Here is a 17,680-nt window from a genome sequence, read left to right on the forward strand (position 1 = left end):
TAACACTGGTGGTAGATACTGCAAGGTTCTGACACAACGTAGCAGTCCAATTGTTGACACTTTCACCATTGAATAAGTTAGAATTGTATATAGATGGAAGGGACTGCAGAAGTGAGTGTAAAGTCATTTGAGATGTATCAAACAAATAGCAACTGTAAGGCTGATGCTATCAGATGGCTACCGCTACGTGCTATTGAGAAACCACAGAAAATATGAAGGATGGAGGACTAATAACAGTCAACTGAAACCAAAATGTGAAAGTCAGGTGGATAAAAGAAGGTATCTTCTGAAAAGGGAGAATAAAGTGACCCAGGGCAAATTCCAGTACTTAATAGTTGCATTGGCTGAACTTCAGACAATTACATACTCAACCAAGGCAGGTACTGACACCAAGGTTTGGGCCCTGATTTTGAAAACCGGGATTACGACATGTGGAATGGAGGTATATGGGTAAGTACTCCTAAATATTTTTAATCTCTGAGCCAGTGACTTCTCTACTAGAGTTAGCACTTTCCCAGCTCTAGAAGACAATACAGAGACCTCTACTCCCTCTCAGGCAGCAATGCAATAGAAGCCCCTCCCACTGCCTCAGAATTTTCTACTACCTCCCTTTATGGTCACTAGGACTATAACTAGGGATAAAGTATATCTAGGTTGAGGACAAGCTGGAGTTTATGACAGATTAAGGGGACTATATACCTCAAGTTGCAAGATCTAATGAGCACCTACTGATAGGAGCTAAGGAAGTATTCACATGACAAGGTATTAAGATACTTGATCAGAGGGGCTGAAATTTAAAAATTAAAAATAGGGGGCGCCTGGGTGGCTCAGTCAGTTAAGTGTCTGACTTTGGCTCAAGTCATGATCTCTCAGACTGAGTTCCCGCCCTTTGTTGGGCTCTGTACTGACAGCTCAGAGCCTGGAGACTGCTTTGGGTTCTGCATCTCCCTTTCTCTCTCTGCCTCTCCCCTGCTCGCACTCTGTCTCACTCTTTCAAAAATAAATAAACATTCAGGTGCCTGGGTGGCTCAGTTGGTTAAGCATCTGACTTAAACTGATCAGCATCTGATCAGGTCACGATCTCACCATTTGTGGGTGCGAGCACCATGTTGGGCTCTGTGCTGACAACTCAGAGCCTGGAGCCTGCTTTGGATTCTGTGTCTCCCTCTCTCTCTCTGCCCCTACCCCACTTATGCCCTGTCTCTGTCTCAAAGAAGCTAAATAAATATTTTAAAAATTAAAATAAATAAATAAATAAAAGTATTTTTTTAATTAAAATTAAAAATAGGGGGAAATCTCAGGCACTTGGTTTTAGCAACTGTCATATCAAAATTACTGTGGTAGATGGTGATGGGAAAAAAAGGCTCAGGAAAGTGGGCATACTGGAATGGACATATTTTCTATAACCAGAAATCCCAGAAGCTAAATATGTTCAATGGTATAGTCAAAACCAGGTCATTTAACAAGGGTTTAAGGAAAATTATGCTAAGAAAGACATCACTAACACTGGATCAAGAGTGGTTTTACTGTATAGACCAGAACTGACAGTAGGAAAGCTGATATAAAACTTAGTTGACTGAGGATGATGGGAACCTATAACTATTGAAAGCAGATAGTGAGATTTAGTCCAGGTACAAGAAGTCACAACTATCATATTAGGTATTAAAGTTAAAATGACAGCTATGGGGTCAGAGATGGTAACTATGCATGGACCCAACCATATCTTCCATTTATCAAGGCAATCTAGCTTCTGCCACTGCTGAATGTCTAACCTGCCAATAACAGAGACCAATATGAGCCCCACAACATGGCACCATTTCTCAAGGATATAAACTGTCCACTTCACGACAAATTTACTACATTAGTATTATTTCAGCCTGTTCGAGCCACCAGTTCATTTTCAAAGGAATACAAACTTAGTATGGCTATAAATTTGTGTCTTCTGCCCATAGAGATTAAGTAAGCATCCGGCAGCACTAGATCTCATGAAAAATTATGGTGAACCAGGCAATCCCGAACAGCAAAGGAGTTGCAATAATGTACCAATGACTACATGATCCAGTGGTCCTATCATATAGGACATTATCCAGAAGCTTCTTGGATATTGAAGACACATGTGAAGCAGAAAGGGAAATAAGGTTTTTATTTCAAACTGAAGTGGGAATAAAATAAAAGGTACTGCTTGCAAAGAAATTGTCAGAACTACATCACAGTCAATGTTCTTTCTCTGCCTAATCATGCCCTCCACTTCCTCTCACAAATGTTGATCAGTAATAAGTGTCTTCTAGCCGAAACTGTGATTCAGTGTCTGCTTTCAGAAAGCAATATAGTACACTCATGCAGGGAGGGTCCAAGATGATCAAGTACAGTACAGAAATGTTAGAACTTTCACATATTCTTTAATTTATTATCTCCCTCTCAGTCTTTCCCTCTGTACCCCTTATCTCTCTCTGTTTCCCTCTCTCCCCATCTCTGTCTCTCTGTCTCTCTGTTTCTGCCTCTATTTCTCTCTCTCCTATGTATATAGATAGAGATACATATATAATTAGTATATGTATTAAGTGTGTATAATATTCATACAATTAATAAATAGTCCATATCATCATATGTGTGTGTGTGTGTGTGTGTGTGTGTGTGAGTGTGTGTTCCTGCACCTTATATATGCAAGTCAGTAAGGCACAGAGGTTAAGAAACAGGCCTCTGATTCTCAAGGTATGTCTAGAATTCTAGATGTATGAACTTAATCTCTGAGTTTCTATGATTTTAGGTAAGACAATTTTTCTATGCCTTGGTTTCCTCATCTGAAAAATGGAGGTTATCTAGAGAATAAAATTTTAATTCCACATTAGATAAATTAAGAGCACACAGGATAGTATTTATCCTATCACAAATAATTATTACATAAATAATTATAATTATTATTATTACATATTTCCTTTTAAATAATGGGTTCTAAGTCCAAAAAGCTTAGAGGAATACTAAAATATAGTAAAAGGAATTTGTTAAATCCTAAATTTTGGTGGAAATAAATGATAGGAAGAAGATTACAAAGAAATCTACTTCCAGATATGACATCTAATGAGGTTAAAACAACTCTCCATCTGAGACTGTGGAAAATGATACCTAATATTTAATATGATATTTTAAAGTCTCTTTTAGATAGCAAATTGCAGAACAACATTGACTGTTTTTATCACCATAGTGCTTGACATATAGGTGTCTAAAAGTATTGGCCAATGACTGAATTCACTGAATTAATTATCTGTCAATCAATGAATAAGTCAAGCTTAAACCCTATATTGCCATGAACACATCAGTAGCTATACTTTTCAACTCAGTTATGGTTTCTGTTTTTTTTAATGTTTATTTTAGAGAGAGCGTGAGCGGGGGGGGGGGGGGGATTCAGGGACAGAGAGAGAGGGAGACACAGAATTCAAAGCTGGTTCCAGGCTCTGAGCAGTCAACACTGACCTGATGTGGGGCTCAAACTCATGAACCATGAGATCATGACCTGAGCCAAAGTCAGTTGCTTAACTGACAGAGCCACCCAGGTACCTCTCAGTTAAGGTTTCTAAATCATCAGTCAAATATAACACAAATATCAGGCATAATACAGAGGCTGAGGAAATGCAGAGTTCCAAGTGACAAATTTTCAGAACCTACTCAATCTTTTTTTTCTTCCTAGTTTTTATTTAAATTCTAGTTAATATACAGTATAATATTAGTTTCATATGAAAAATTCAGTGATTAATCACTTAACAAATGGTACCCAGTGCTCATATCAGTAAGTGCCCTCCTTAATACTCATCACCCATTTAACCCATTCCTCCACCCACCACCCCTTCAGCAACACTCAGTTTGTTCTTTATAGTTGAGAGTCTGCTTTATGGTTGCCAATCTCTTCCCCCCCATGTTCATCTGTTTTGTTTCTTAAATTCCACACGAGTGAAATCATATGATATTTGTCTCTGCCTGACTTATTTTGCACAGCATAATTCTCTACCTGCATCCACATCATTGCAAATGGCAAGATTTCATTCTTTTTGATGGCTGAGTAATATTCTGTGTGTGTGTGTGTGTGTGTGTGTGTGTGTGTGTGTGTGTGTGTACACACCACATTCTCTTTATCCATTCATCACTCCTCCTTGGACATTTGGGCCTTTCCCAAAGTTTAGCTGTTGTTGACAATGCTGCTATAAACATTGGGGTGCATGTACTCCTTTGAACCTGTAGTTTTGTATCCTTTGGGTAAATACTTAGTAGTGAAATTGCTGGGTCATAGGACAGTTGTATTTTTACCTTTTTTAGGAACCTTAATACTGTTTTCCACAGTAATTGTACCAGTTTGCATTCCAACCAACAGTGTAAGAGGGTTCTCCTTTCTCCACATCCTCACCAACACCTGTTTTTCATGTGTTGTTAATTTTAGCCATTCTGACAGGTGTGAGGTGAAATCTCACTGTAGTTTTGATTTATATTTCTCTGATGATCATCAATGGTAAACATCTTATCATGTGTATGTCGGTCTTCTCCAGGTCTTCTTTGGAAAAATATCTGTTCAGTCTTCTGCTCATTTATACACTGGATTATTTGTTTTGGGGGCATTGAATTTGATGAGTTCTTTATGCATTTTGGATACTAACGAGCTATTAGATATGACATGATACTGTATGTTGAAAACTACCAAAAAAATAGGTACAACTGATATATGAGTTCAGTAACATCACAGGACACAAAATCATGTACAGAGATCCATTGAATTTCTATACATCAATAATAAAACAGCAGAAAGAGAAATCAAGGAATCAGTCCCATTTGCAATTGCACCAAAAACCACAATATACCTAGGAATATACCTAACCAAAGAGGTAAAAGATCTGTACTTATAGATCACTTGTGAAAGAAATTGAAGAGGATACAAAAAAATAGAAAAACATTCCATGCTCATGGACTGGAAGAACAAATACTGATAAAATGTCTATTACTACAGAAAGCAATATACACATTTAATGTAATACCTATCACAATACCACCAGCATTCTTCACATGGCCAGAAAAAACAATATTAAAATTTGTATGGAATCACAAAATATCCAGATGGCCAAAGCGATCTTGAAAAAGAAAAAAAAAAGCTGGAGGAATTACAATTCCAGACTTAAAGTTATATTACAAAGCTGTAGTCATCAAGACAGTATGGAAACTGGCACAAAAACAGACACAAAGATCAATGGAACAGAGTAGAAAACCCCGAAATGGACCCACAACTATATGGTTAACTAATCTTCAACTAAGCAGGAAGGAATAACCAATGGAAAAAGACAGTCTCTTCAACAAATGATGATGCAAAAACTGAACAGCAGCATGCAAAAGAATGAAACTGGACCACTTTCTTACACCATACACAAAAAGAAATTCAAAATGGATGAAAAAACTAAATGTGAGACAGTAAACCATCAAAATTCGAGAGGGGAATATAAACAGCAGCCTCTTTGACATCGGCCATAGTAACTTCTTATGTCTCCAGAGGGAAAGGAAACAAAAGCAAAAATGAACTATTGGCATTTCGTCAAAATAAAAAGCTTCTGCACAGTGAACAAAACAATCAAAAAAACTAAAAGGCAACCTTTGCATGGGAGATGATATTTGCAAATGACATCTCTGATAAAGGATTCATATTCAAATTCTATAAAGAATTTATCAAAATCGACACCCAAAAAACAAATAATCCAGTTAAGAAATGACCAGAAGACATTAGCAGATATTTTTCTAAAGAGGACATGTAGATGAATAATGGACGAATGAAAATATATTCAATGTCACTCATCATCAGGGCAATATAAATCAAAACCACAATGAGATAATCACCTCACACCTGTCAGAATGGCTAAAATTAACAACACAAGAAATAACAGGTATTGATGAGGATGCAGAGAAAGGGGAACCTTCTTACCGTATTGGCTGGAAAGCAAACTGGTGCAGCTACTCTGGAAAATAGTATGGAGGTTCCTCAAAAAGGTAAAAAAAAAAAAAAAAAAAAAAAAAAAAAAAAAAAACTTTCCTATGACCCAGCAATTGCATTACCATGTATTTACCCAACTATACAAAAATACAGATTCAAAGGGGTACATGTGCCCCAATGTTTACAGCAATATTTTATCAACAAAAACTTTGGGGAGAGCTCAAATGTCTATGGAATAATGAATCAATAAAGAAGATGTGGTACACACACACACACCCACACACACCCACACACACACACACACACACACACACACACAGGAATATTACTCAGCTATCAAAAAGAATGAAGTCTTGCCATTTGCTATGATATTGATGGAGCGAAACTGTATTATGCTTTGGGCAATCAGTCAATCAGAGAAAAACAAATACTACATGATTTCATTCATATGTCTAATTTAAGAAACAAAACACATGAACTTAAGAGGGGGGGTGAGAAAGAGAAAAAAGAGAAAGAAAAGCAAACTATAAAAGACTCTTAAAGGTAGAGAACAAACTGAGACTTGATGAAGGGAGGAAGGCAGGGGAATGTGCTAAATGGGTAATAGGTATTAAGGAGGGGACTTGTTATGATGAGCACTGGGTGTTGTATGCAAGTGATGAACCACTGAATTCTACTCCTGAAACCAATATTTCACTATTTGTTGACTAACTAGAATTTAAATAACAATTTTAAAAGACAGGGAGCCTGGGTGGCTCAGTCAGTGACACATCCAATTTCAGCTCAGGTCATGATCTCACCGTCTGTGAGTTTAAGCCCCACGTCAGGTTTTGTGCTGACAGTTCATTTAATTAACAATTGTTTTTTTTTTTAATTTGAAAAGACAAATCAACCAATAAATATTTTAAAAAAGAAAAATTAAAGTAAAAAAAAATCTTCTGCACAGTGAAGGAAACAATGAACAAAACTAAAAGACAACCTTTGGAATGGGAAGATATTTGCAAAGAACCTATTCAATCTTAAAACGTGAGACTGCTTCCAAGACTTTGGCAGTTTATGTACACACATACAAATACACATACATACTCACACACCTGAAAATATACTCAGTCTCATTTTTAATATACTTGATATCAGATAAGCTGAAAATAAGTTCACAAGCCTCATTTACTAAATAAAATATCCTATTTATTATAGGGTATGTGTAAAATAATACAGATGTTTCTTGTGCTCAAAATTTTTGAGATTCTAGATTACTTGTAAAAGAAATAGATCAAAATTGACATTTCAACCTCAAGCAATTTTTAAAAATATTATATTTTGGGGACTCCTGTGTGGCACAGTCAGTTGAGCCTCTGACTTCAGATTTCAGCCCAGGTCATGATCTCATGGTTTGTGAGTTCAAGCCCCACATTAGCGGCCCCACACCAGCACAGAGCCTGCTTGGGATCTCCCTCTCCCTCCCTCTCTGCCCCTTCCCTGACTGAACTCCCTTCTCTTTCTCTCTCTCTGTCTCAAAAAATAAACATAAATTTAAAAAAATAAAATATTACATTTTTTATACTTGTTATTTTGTTTGCTGATTATACTTTAATTCTTAAGTCAAATTTTAACACTTGCCTATTCACATGACTGCAAAAAGTACTATTGAGAATCATAGAAGATAAATTGTCCAATGCCATATCATATGATCACCTACATAGCTTATTCAGGAAAACAAAGTAAACATTTGAGTTTTACCTCAAATGAGCTTGAATGAACATCTTGGCCTTTAACATCTCATTCACAGTAATAAAAATGAAACAGCAGTTACAATCTAGGGTGAAATGTTTTAGTAAAAAACACATACATAAATATATAGTTCAAAATAAATGTGAAATAAATGACTTCTGCACTCCTGGAGGCAAACAGGTGTTTCTGTTTGCCTTTCATTGCTAATATCACTGAACTTTAATTCAATTTATTAGAAATTGATTTTTAGAGGTTAGCTTATAGTCATATGAAAATCATGGACAGATCAGTAATGTCTATCTAAAATGGCTACTGAGAAATATAGCAACTATTTATGTTCTCAGATTTTCAAATTTTAGCCAGTGTACAAGAATTGATTTCCCAATCCATTTTTATATCAATGAATTCAGTTCAGTAAATTGCTTCAATTTTCAATGATTAATGTATTTCAAAACTAGTATATCCCAACTTAATGCATTATTTTCCTCCAAAATAACACATCCTACTCTTCATTTTGTTTTGTTTTAATTTCTGACAATCTCAAATAAATTCTGATGAAGTAGCAAATATTACAGCCAAACTAATCTAATCTTAAAGGGACATTTGTGAAAATGTACTTTTTATGGCACCCGTTTATAGAGTGGAAACAGCATGTATGTGTATGTGTGTGTATTTCATATATGGTATATGCATGTAGGTGTATATTTGTATGTGTGTATGCACAAATACTACTATTTACTATTTTACTGTTTACATTTTTAAATGTGTGTGTGTATATATATATATATATACACATATATATATGTGTATATATATATATATATGTATATATATATATGTGTATATATATATATATGTATATATATATATATGTGTATATATATGTGTATATATATATATATGTATATATATATATATATTTTGCTTTCTTCTTTCTACAACATTCTTAAAGTCCTTTGATCAGGTTCAATAAATCAAAGAGTTTCTTACTAAAAATAATTAGGACTGTTTTTTATTGAGCATGTATAACATGCCAAGTTGATTAACCCTTGGCATAGCATTAAGATCATTAAACCTATTTTGGTTTTTGAGTTTCTTTTGGAAGCAGTTCTTTTTTGAGTATTCATATTTCATGACATTTACTCTTTCTTAGACTCTTTACGAAGAAAAAAAATTACCTATTATTAAAGGATTATAGTTCATTCTGTCTTGCAATTATCTTTGGGTCAATCGACTTTGGGAATAAGATGAATTATGGGGACATAATGATTTTCTCTGTATCTTATTTTATTTTATTATTTTATTTTTTATTTTACTTTTTTATTATGAAATTTATTGTCATATTGGTTTCCATACAACACCCAGTGCTCATCCCAACAGGTGCTCTCCTCAAGGCCCATCACCCAGTTTCCCCTCCCTCCCACCCCCATCAACCCTCAGTTTATTCTCAGTTTTTAAGAGTCTCTTATGGTTTGGCTCCCTCCCTCTCTAACTTTTGTCTTCCTTCCCCTCCCCCATGGTCTTCTGTTAAGTTTCTCAGGATCCACATAAGAGTGAAAACATATGGTATCTGTCTTTCTCGGTATAACTTATATAGCTTAGCATAACACTCTCCAGTTCCATCCACATTGCTACAAAAGGCCATATTTCATTCTTTCTCATTGCCACATAGTATTCCATTGTGTATATAAACCACAATTTCTTTATCCATTTATTTTTCTATTTCATCATACTAAGATTAGCTTCATCATTATTCATGATTACTCACTGATAATTCCCAAGTATGCTGAAACAGAATAAGTAATAAGACAACAAAAGAAAGATGAATTTGCTTCTGAGGATGATGCAATAATGGAATAAATGGTCATTCTTCCATTTTCTAATTATATTTCTCAAATTATAACACTTTTTCAAGAAGGCATTCAAAAAGGCTGTGGACAGCACCTTTTAGTCTGCTTTCAAATTCAAATAAACAAGATGAGATTAGAAGTTTTTATTTTCCAGCAATAATGACAAAGAGAAGAAATCTGACATTCCCCAGTCACAAGATGAATCCAACCAGGAGAGGAATGTAAAAAAAAAATAAATAAATATAAAAGAGAGCAGCACTCTTAGTCTCTAATCGAATGGGGAGATTTTTCATATTAATGAAATCTCAGAGTAGGAATCTTTAGATGATATATTTTTTTCAAATTTTTATTTAAATTCTAGTGAGTTAACACACAGTGTAATGTTGGTTTCAGGAGTAGAATTCAGTGATTCATCACTTATATGTAATAACCAGTGCCCATCACAAGGGACCTCCTTAATGTCTGTCACTCATTTAGTCTATCCCCCCTCCTTTCTCCCCTCCAGGAACCCTCAGTGTGTTCTCTGTAGTTAAGAACCTCTCATGGTTTGTTTCCTCTCTCTTTTTGTCTCTTTTTTCCCCTTCCCATAAGTTCATCTATTTTGTTTTTTAAAATCCACATATGAGTGAATTCATATGGAATTTGTCTTTCCAGATGATGATATCTTAAATTTACCCAAATGTAAGAAATTATTACTAAATAACATATTCCAAGAACAAAATGGGAATACAGTATTCTCCTCCAGATTGGTTTTTAAAGGAAAGGATGTCAAGCAATAGTCTTAATAGGAATCTGTATGATCCCATGTTGTTAAAACCATTTTTTAGAGTATTCTTTCATCTCCACTGATGGCTGTGCACAAAAATTCACTAATTTAAAGTTTTACTACGTTTAAAATTTATTAATGTTTAATAAAATTACCATAAGTATGTCTTTATTCTTATAACTGTAAATTACTTGTAAAGTAACTTAAAATAAGAACATAAAATTCAGATAAAATTAAAAGGTTCTATGATGCCTAGAAGTTATACACTGAGGATGGTTTTTCCTGTAGCCTGAAAATTAAATATCCCATCTCATTAATTATTCACAAAAATCCTAATGATAAGCCATAATCCCTGTACTTCCATTTTTAAAATGAGTTAACTTGGCCAAGACTATACAGAATAAGAGAATATTAAAGGCAAAATTCAAACCCATATTTATTAATTCTGAATTACACATCCTTTCTTTTATACCATGTACACTCACTTCAAAGGAGGAAAAAAAAAACACCTAAGTCTCTGATACCTCCCACAACCTTTTACTAAAGAAATGGGACAGAGAAGATTTTTAATATTCAATGGAATGAAAAATGGGATCTGTGTTTCTTTATTACATTCACATTTTAGGCATTTATGAATATTTCCATGTACTTACGCTAATAATGTGTAGTATCCATATAAGCAAAAAGAGAAGCCCATGTTTTGTTTGTCCTCAAAATTTGTAAGACATGTGGTAACCATTGTTTTAAATTATGTTGTAAATGTAGTAAACCAAGGGAAAAAATTAATATTTTTTTCATTTGGACTGTATATGGGTAGTACAATGCTTTAGTATTACAGGTTTTGTGCAAATATTTGCTGAATAAACTAATCACTCATTTGGATAGAGATTATTGGTCAGCATGATGGTTTTTATGTGACATAAAACCATTATGTGACTGGACTATGGGATTCCCCGGCAGACTGTAAAACATTATTTCTAGATGTGTCTGTGAAGGTGCTTCTGGAAAAGATTAGAATGAGTAGGAGAAGTAAAGATCATCCTCGCCAATATGGGTAGGCATTATCTACACATTGAGGGCCTAAATAGAAAACAAAAAGGTGGAGGAAAGATGCATTTTCTTTCTGTTGAGCTGGTATATCCATATTTTCCTACTCTTGAACTTGGTATTCCTGGTCCTCAGCCCTTTAGGCTCAAATTGAGACTTAAATCATTGTCTCTACTGGTTCGCAGGTCTTCAGATGTAGACTAGAACCATACCACTGGCTTCCTGGGCCTCCAGTTTTTAGGTGGGAGGTCACAGAACTTCTTAGCCTGCATAATCACATGAGCCAACCTCTTATAATAAATATTCTTATATCTATATCTAAATCTATATCTATATCCTACCTGTTCGGTCTCTCTGGAGAAACCAGACAAATAAAGTTAGCATTCACTTTTTCTCATGGCAGACTACAGATTATTCATTTAATATCAATATATATTGTACACATTCAATCTAAATATCTATTTTTAAGTACATTTCATTTGTTATTCTAAGAAAAACAGATTTTATAAAATGCTTATTCTTATTTTTAGAATACTTGCCTGCAGGAAAGTACTAAATTTGTTAGTGGTTTCATTAGTAAGTACTCATTATTATTTTAGTGTACTTGATCTATTTGAAATTACAAAGAAAAGGGGAAGGTGTTTAGGTGGTAGTTTATCATTGATAGATTGATACATCTTACTTAGTTTTGAAAAATACAGATTGATAAAACCCACACTGTACTACTGTTTGTTCCATAACATGAAAATTCTGTGTAAATTTTTAAAGACTATAGTGCAAAATTTTTTATTGTTCAGGAAAATATTATGCAACACTCTTATTTACTTTATAAAATATATATTTTACTAGTTACATATATAGATACATATCAGAGTTAGGACTGTCTTGATTCTGACATGGTGTTCCTAGATCTTACTATTCAAAGTCAAGAAATGACTAGCATTCATCTCCAAATTCATCTGTAGGTATTTTGAGCACTAATAGCATGCTAACAATTAGGTAAATATATCATTTAATCTGAAAATGTATCTGAAAATCTTTCAAATTTATTGGTTTACCAACATAATATCTATTGATAATGATGCTACTGATGATGATACCTAGCATTTGTTGTTTATTATATGCTCAGCACTTTATTAGGTACATAGTTAATACAATATAAGATTTACAACAACAAAGAAATGTTGATGAGGGACAGATTCCGTATTGTTTTTTAGACAGGGAGAGAGCATGAGCAGGGGAGAGGGGAAGAGGGAGAGGGATACAGGGAGACAGGGAGACAGGGAGACAGGGAAAGAGACTGTTAAGCAGGCTCCATGCTCAGCACAGAGCCTGATGCAGGACTTTATCCCAGAACCCTGAGATCATGACATGAACCAAAATGGAGTTGGATGCTCAACCGACTGAGCCACCCAGGCACCCCATTTTTTTTTTTTAGATTTACTATTAAATAGGGTGGTCAGGATAGGACTCATAGAAGAGGCAAAATCTGGGCAAAGAATATAAGATAAGGGAGTAATTCTAGTAAATTCTCAAGATAAGAATATTCCAGGAAGAGAGAACAGGGTGGGAATACAGGCCATGAGATAGATATGGGCTTGTCTGTATGGTGTGTTTGAGGAAGAAAAAGAAAGCCCATGTAAATGAGAACAAAATTAATACAGAGGAGGAGAGTGATGACAGAAGAGATCAGAAAGATAATAGGTACAAATTGCAAGACATCTTAATAGTAGGGACATGAAATGTTCCAGTTGGCCAGGCCAATTTATTTGTATATCTACTGTTCTGTCATGGGTACTATGACTCCTTCTTTCTCTCTCTAATGTAGCTTAAATCATAGATTGTATGGTCACCCTACTTAAAGGCCCCATAGATATCTTGGCTTTTATACTGAACATAAAGAGCAGCCATGCAGAGTTATAAGCAGAAGAGTGATGTAATCTGAGTTATGTTCTAAAAGATTCATATTGGCACCTGTGTTTTCAGGGTCCAAGGCAATTGGGTATTAGTAGGAAAAACTTATAGAAAGCTATTATATAAATATCCAAGGATGAGGTGATATGGCTCAGGATAGTGTGGCAGAATTGGAAGTAGAAAAGAATTTAATATATTTTAAAGTAGAGCTAGCATGGTTTTATGATGGTCTGAATGTAGTGTTGTTTTTTTTTTTTTTTAAGTAAATAAATGATTCTAGGGTAAAATAAAGATCTTAAGTTTCTTGGCCTGAGAAACTAGAAGGAAGAATTTTCCATCAAATGAAATAGTGAAGACTACAGGAAGATAAGATTTTTGTGTGATGGTCCTGAGTTTATATTTGGACATGTTAAATTTAAGATATATAAGAGACAACCAGATGGTGATGAATGTATGTGTTAAGTATGACAATTTAAGTATGGGAATTTACAAAAGAATTATGGGCTAGAGACATAAATTTGAGAGTTGTCAGTACATAGGTGGTATTTAAGTCATGAGGATGGATGAGATCATCAAGGACTAGGCCCAGGATCCCTTTAATTTTAAAAGTCAGAGACAAGGGAAGGATGCAGCAACAGAGACCAAGGAGTAACTCTAGTGATATGGGAGAAAATGCAAGAGACTATTTAGTCCTGAAAGTCAAGTGAACAAAGCATATCAATGAAAAAAGAGCTATGTCAAATGCTTCTGATAAATCCAATAAGACGAGGATGTAAACAGACTGCTAAATTTAGGAAACTGTACATCATTAGTGACAATGATGAAATCAGATTCTATAGAGCGATGTGAGAGGTCAAGAACCTGATTAGAATGGAATTAGGAGAGAATGAGAGGAGAGAAATTGGAGACTTCAAATTCATCATGAGAAAAATAAAGCAAACCGATAACAAAAGAAAAAAAATTAATAGTAATTCATCAAGGGCCAGGTTGCAGTGAAGATGGTTCAATAATTTATTTATTTGTTTGATACTTTTCCCATTTCCACCATTTCTTAGGTATGTAACATTAAGAAGGAGAGTTATTTCTCTCAACCTAAATTTACAATAAATGTATATGTTATTATTACCCAGCTAAGTATGTTGACAGAGTTGGTAGTGTTCAATCAAGTTTATTAAAGTGAGCTCCACTATTGAAAATATCTAGAACATGGTACCTTTTAGAAGCAGTAAATTCTGTTTTTATTACTCCTCCTCCTCCTCTTCCTCCTCTCTACAATTGCTCTTCAGTTTGTACTTAACTCAGGGGTGGGTGAATGTCCTGACCTTTCTTTCTCCTTACATTTTGTACTTCTCTCATTCTTTTTTCAGTCACCAGCCTGCCAACATCTCTTTTCCAGAGACCAAAAGCAAACTAATAAATAAAAATACAAAGCAAGCAAGAATTTCTTTCTTAATCTTTGGGAAGAACTATATATTGTTACATCCTTCAAAGTACATTCATAAGATAAGGAATTCTCTTTTTTTAATTTTTTTTTTAACGTTTATTTATTTTTGAGACAGAGAGAGATAGAGCGTGAACAGGGGAGGGGCGGAGAGAGAGGGAGACAGAGAATCCGAAACAGGCTCCAGGCTCTGAGCTGTCAGCACAGAGCCCGACGCGGGGCTCGAACTCACAGACCGCGAGATCATGACCTGAGCCGAAGTCGGACACTTAACCGACCGAGCCACCCAGGTGCCCCTAAGGAATTCTCTTTAATGATAATATCTCTCATATCTTATATTACAACTCCCTCCCAGGGTGAGTCTGAAGCAGAAAGATAAATGTGAAGGAGGTAGATTTTTCTTGTAACTCTGTCTCTAATATTCCATATGTTCATGGCTCAAATTTCTGCTTAAAATGTCTATCTCTTTCTTTTCCTAACTAGTTCTTACTTGTTTTACTCTAGGGTTCCATACTACAATGCCTTCCAAACTACAATGCCAATTGCCTGTAGCCCACATAAACATTTCAGGTGTACTGAATATCTATAAAACCCGTATTATTTCTAAAGATGTTAGTAAAAAGTGTGGGGAAGGAAAACATTAAAATATTTTGTACCAGGTATCCATCCTCCCAGTTCCTCTTTTCTAGACGTATCACAATGCATTCTGCCATTCCCACCTTTGGGATGGATAAGAACAATGGTAAATATGGTTCATCTTCACAGATTACAATTTTCACTGTTTAATCTCATTTACATAAACTATTAATTACAATTACTCATCATCATCCAGTACTTCTACTGGATAGAATTCCTAGATTTTTTTTAAAAATGTTTGTTTATTTTGAGAAAGAGAGAGAGCAAGGGAGGGGCAGAGAGAGAAGGACGGAGAGAGACTCTCATGCAGGTTCTGTGCTGTCAGTGCAGAGCCCAACATGCCATCAGTGCAAAGTCCAACGTAGGGCTTGATTCCACGAACCATGAGATCATGACCTGAGTCAAAATCAAGGGTTGTATGCTTTCCCAACTGAGCTACCCAAGCTCCCCTAGAATTCCTAGACTGTAAGATATGTTTTCTTTATTTTAATGTTGAGTAATAACACATTGTTTGAAATATACTTAGCATTCATATTGTTTAACTAAAGTGAACCAAATTCTGTTTCATCAAAACCTTGATATAAATGTTTCCTATATTTATATATAATGACAGATAATATATCATATTTACTTTTTTAAGTGTATTTATTTATTTTGAGAGAGAGAGAGAGAGAGAGAGAGAGAGAACAAGCAGGGAAGGAGCAGAGAGAGGGAGAGAGAGAACTCAAGCAGGCTTCAGGCCATTAGAGCAGAGCCCTGTATGGGGCTCAGACACACAAACAGTAAGATCAAGACCTGAGCTGAGATCGAGAATGAGATACTTAAGTGACTCAGCCACCCAGGTGCCCTGTATCTACTTTTTAAGCCTCTTACTGTGACTTCTGTTCTCACTTTATAAGATGACAGCATAAAATTTCTCATTGATCCCCTATCCTCATGTAGGATGATTAATTTGTCCTTTAGATGTAGCCTCAAAAGAAGTCTCAGATATTCTATCTACTGACATTTAATGAAGAAAGAATGACAAGATTGCTCAATTTTCACTATATTGACTTCTTTGGTCACAAGTTCTGGTACTTGTTTTGCATTGCATAACAAAGAGCTACATGCTGATATGTACAAGATAGCAGTTTATATAGTAACATGATGTTGAGTTTCAGTATATGTAATATAAGATATTCAAAGCTCTCAACATGCTAAAAAGAACCACCAAAAATTAGGGCAGTAGGCGAAGTAGGAGTTATTTATTTAAGGTTCCTAGAACTATCGCAATAACCACAGACTATCCTTTAACTTAAAACTCAATCCCTAAAAAGAGGACAGAGGAGAGGTACAGTGTTTCAAGTGTCCAGGATGACAAGATCTTTTTTTCCCCCATAAAGTGGAAAAGGAGAGCAGTCAACCCAACAACAAATTAATCACCATGCAATAAAGCTATCTTCTTGTTTTATTAGATACTAAATCTGAAGATTTACTTTAGAGCTTCCAAGAAAAGGTAATTTGGTAGAATTATTTTTGTTAATGTTTATTCATTTTGAGAGAGAGAACATGAGTGGGGAGGGCAGAGAGAGGTGGGGGGGGGGGGGATAAAGGATCAGAAAAGGGCTCTGCACTGATAGCAGAGAGCCTGAGGGAGGGTTGGGCCTCATGAACTATGAGGTGACTTTAGACACATCCAGCAGAGCCACCCAGGCAGCCTTGGTAGAACTATTCTTAAAACACTATTTGTAGTATGTCTCAATATTAGGAATATCCATGAATATGGATAGTGGTGCTTAATTCTAGTATAAAGATTATGGAGGTGAGAAACGTTGACAGAGTCATACAAACAAGAAGAAGAGCACAGGATTCGCCCCCATGGAATTTAGTAGAAGACTGTAAAAAGAGGATTTCATAACTGTCCATGGCTCCTCTACAGGGGTCACATCTCCCAAATCAGAGTATAGACTACCAGCAGCAAATGGAACCAGATGGACATTTGACCTGAGCTAGGACTGGGATATCTCTCTACCATGGTCAGTGGCAGTTTCCATTAAGATGTCCATGTTCCTTCCACTCCTTATCTCCAACATTAAAGGAGATTGGCCTTAAAAAGGGATAGGATTAGAGGATGTCACAAAGTCAGGTTTTGCATTTTATCTCCCTAAAAGCTATCACTATTAAACCAGGGGTATGGCTTAAGTCTGCATTTGAGGGTGGTAAAGACACAAAATTTAAATTGAACTTGAGATTAAAGTTTTAAATCAGATTTAAATGTTCATAAACAAAAGTGACCAGAATGTGCCCAGGGTACTATTTAAGGAATAGTAAATGAGGATATTATGTACAACAAGTGG

This window comes from Panthera tigris, chromosome C2 (assembly GCF_018350195.1).
Source record: "Panthera tigris isolate Pti1 chromosome C2, P.tigris_Pti1_mat1.1, whole genome shotgun sequence".
Taxonomy (NCBI): domain Eukaryota; kingdom Metazoa; phylum Chordata; class Mammalia; order Carnivora; family Felidae; genus Panthera; species Panthera tigris.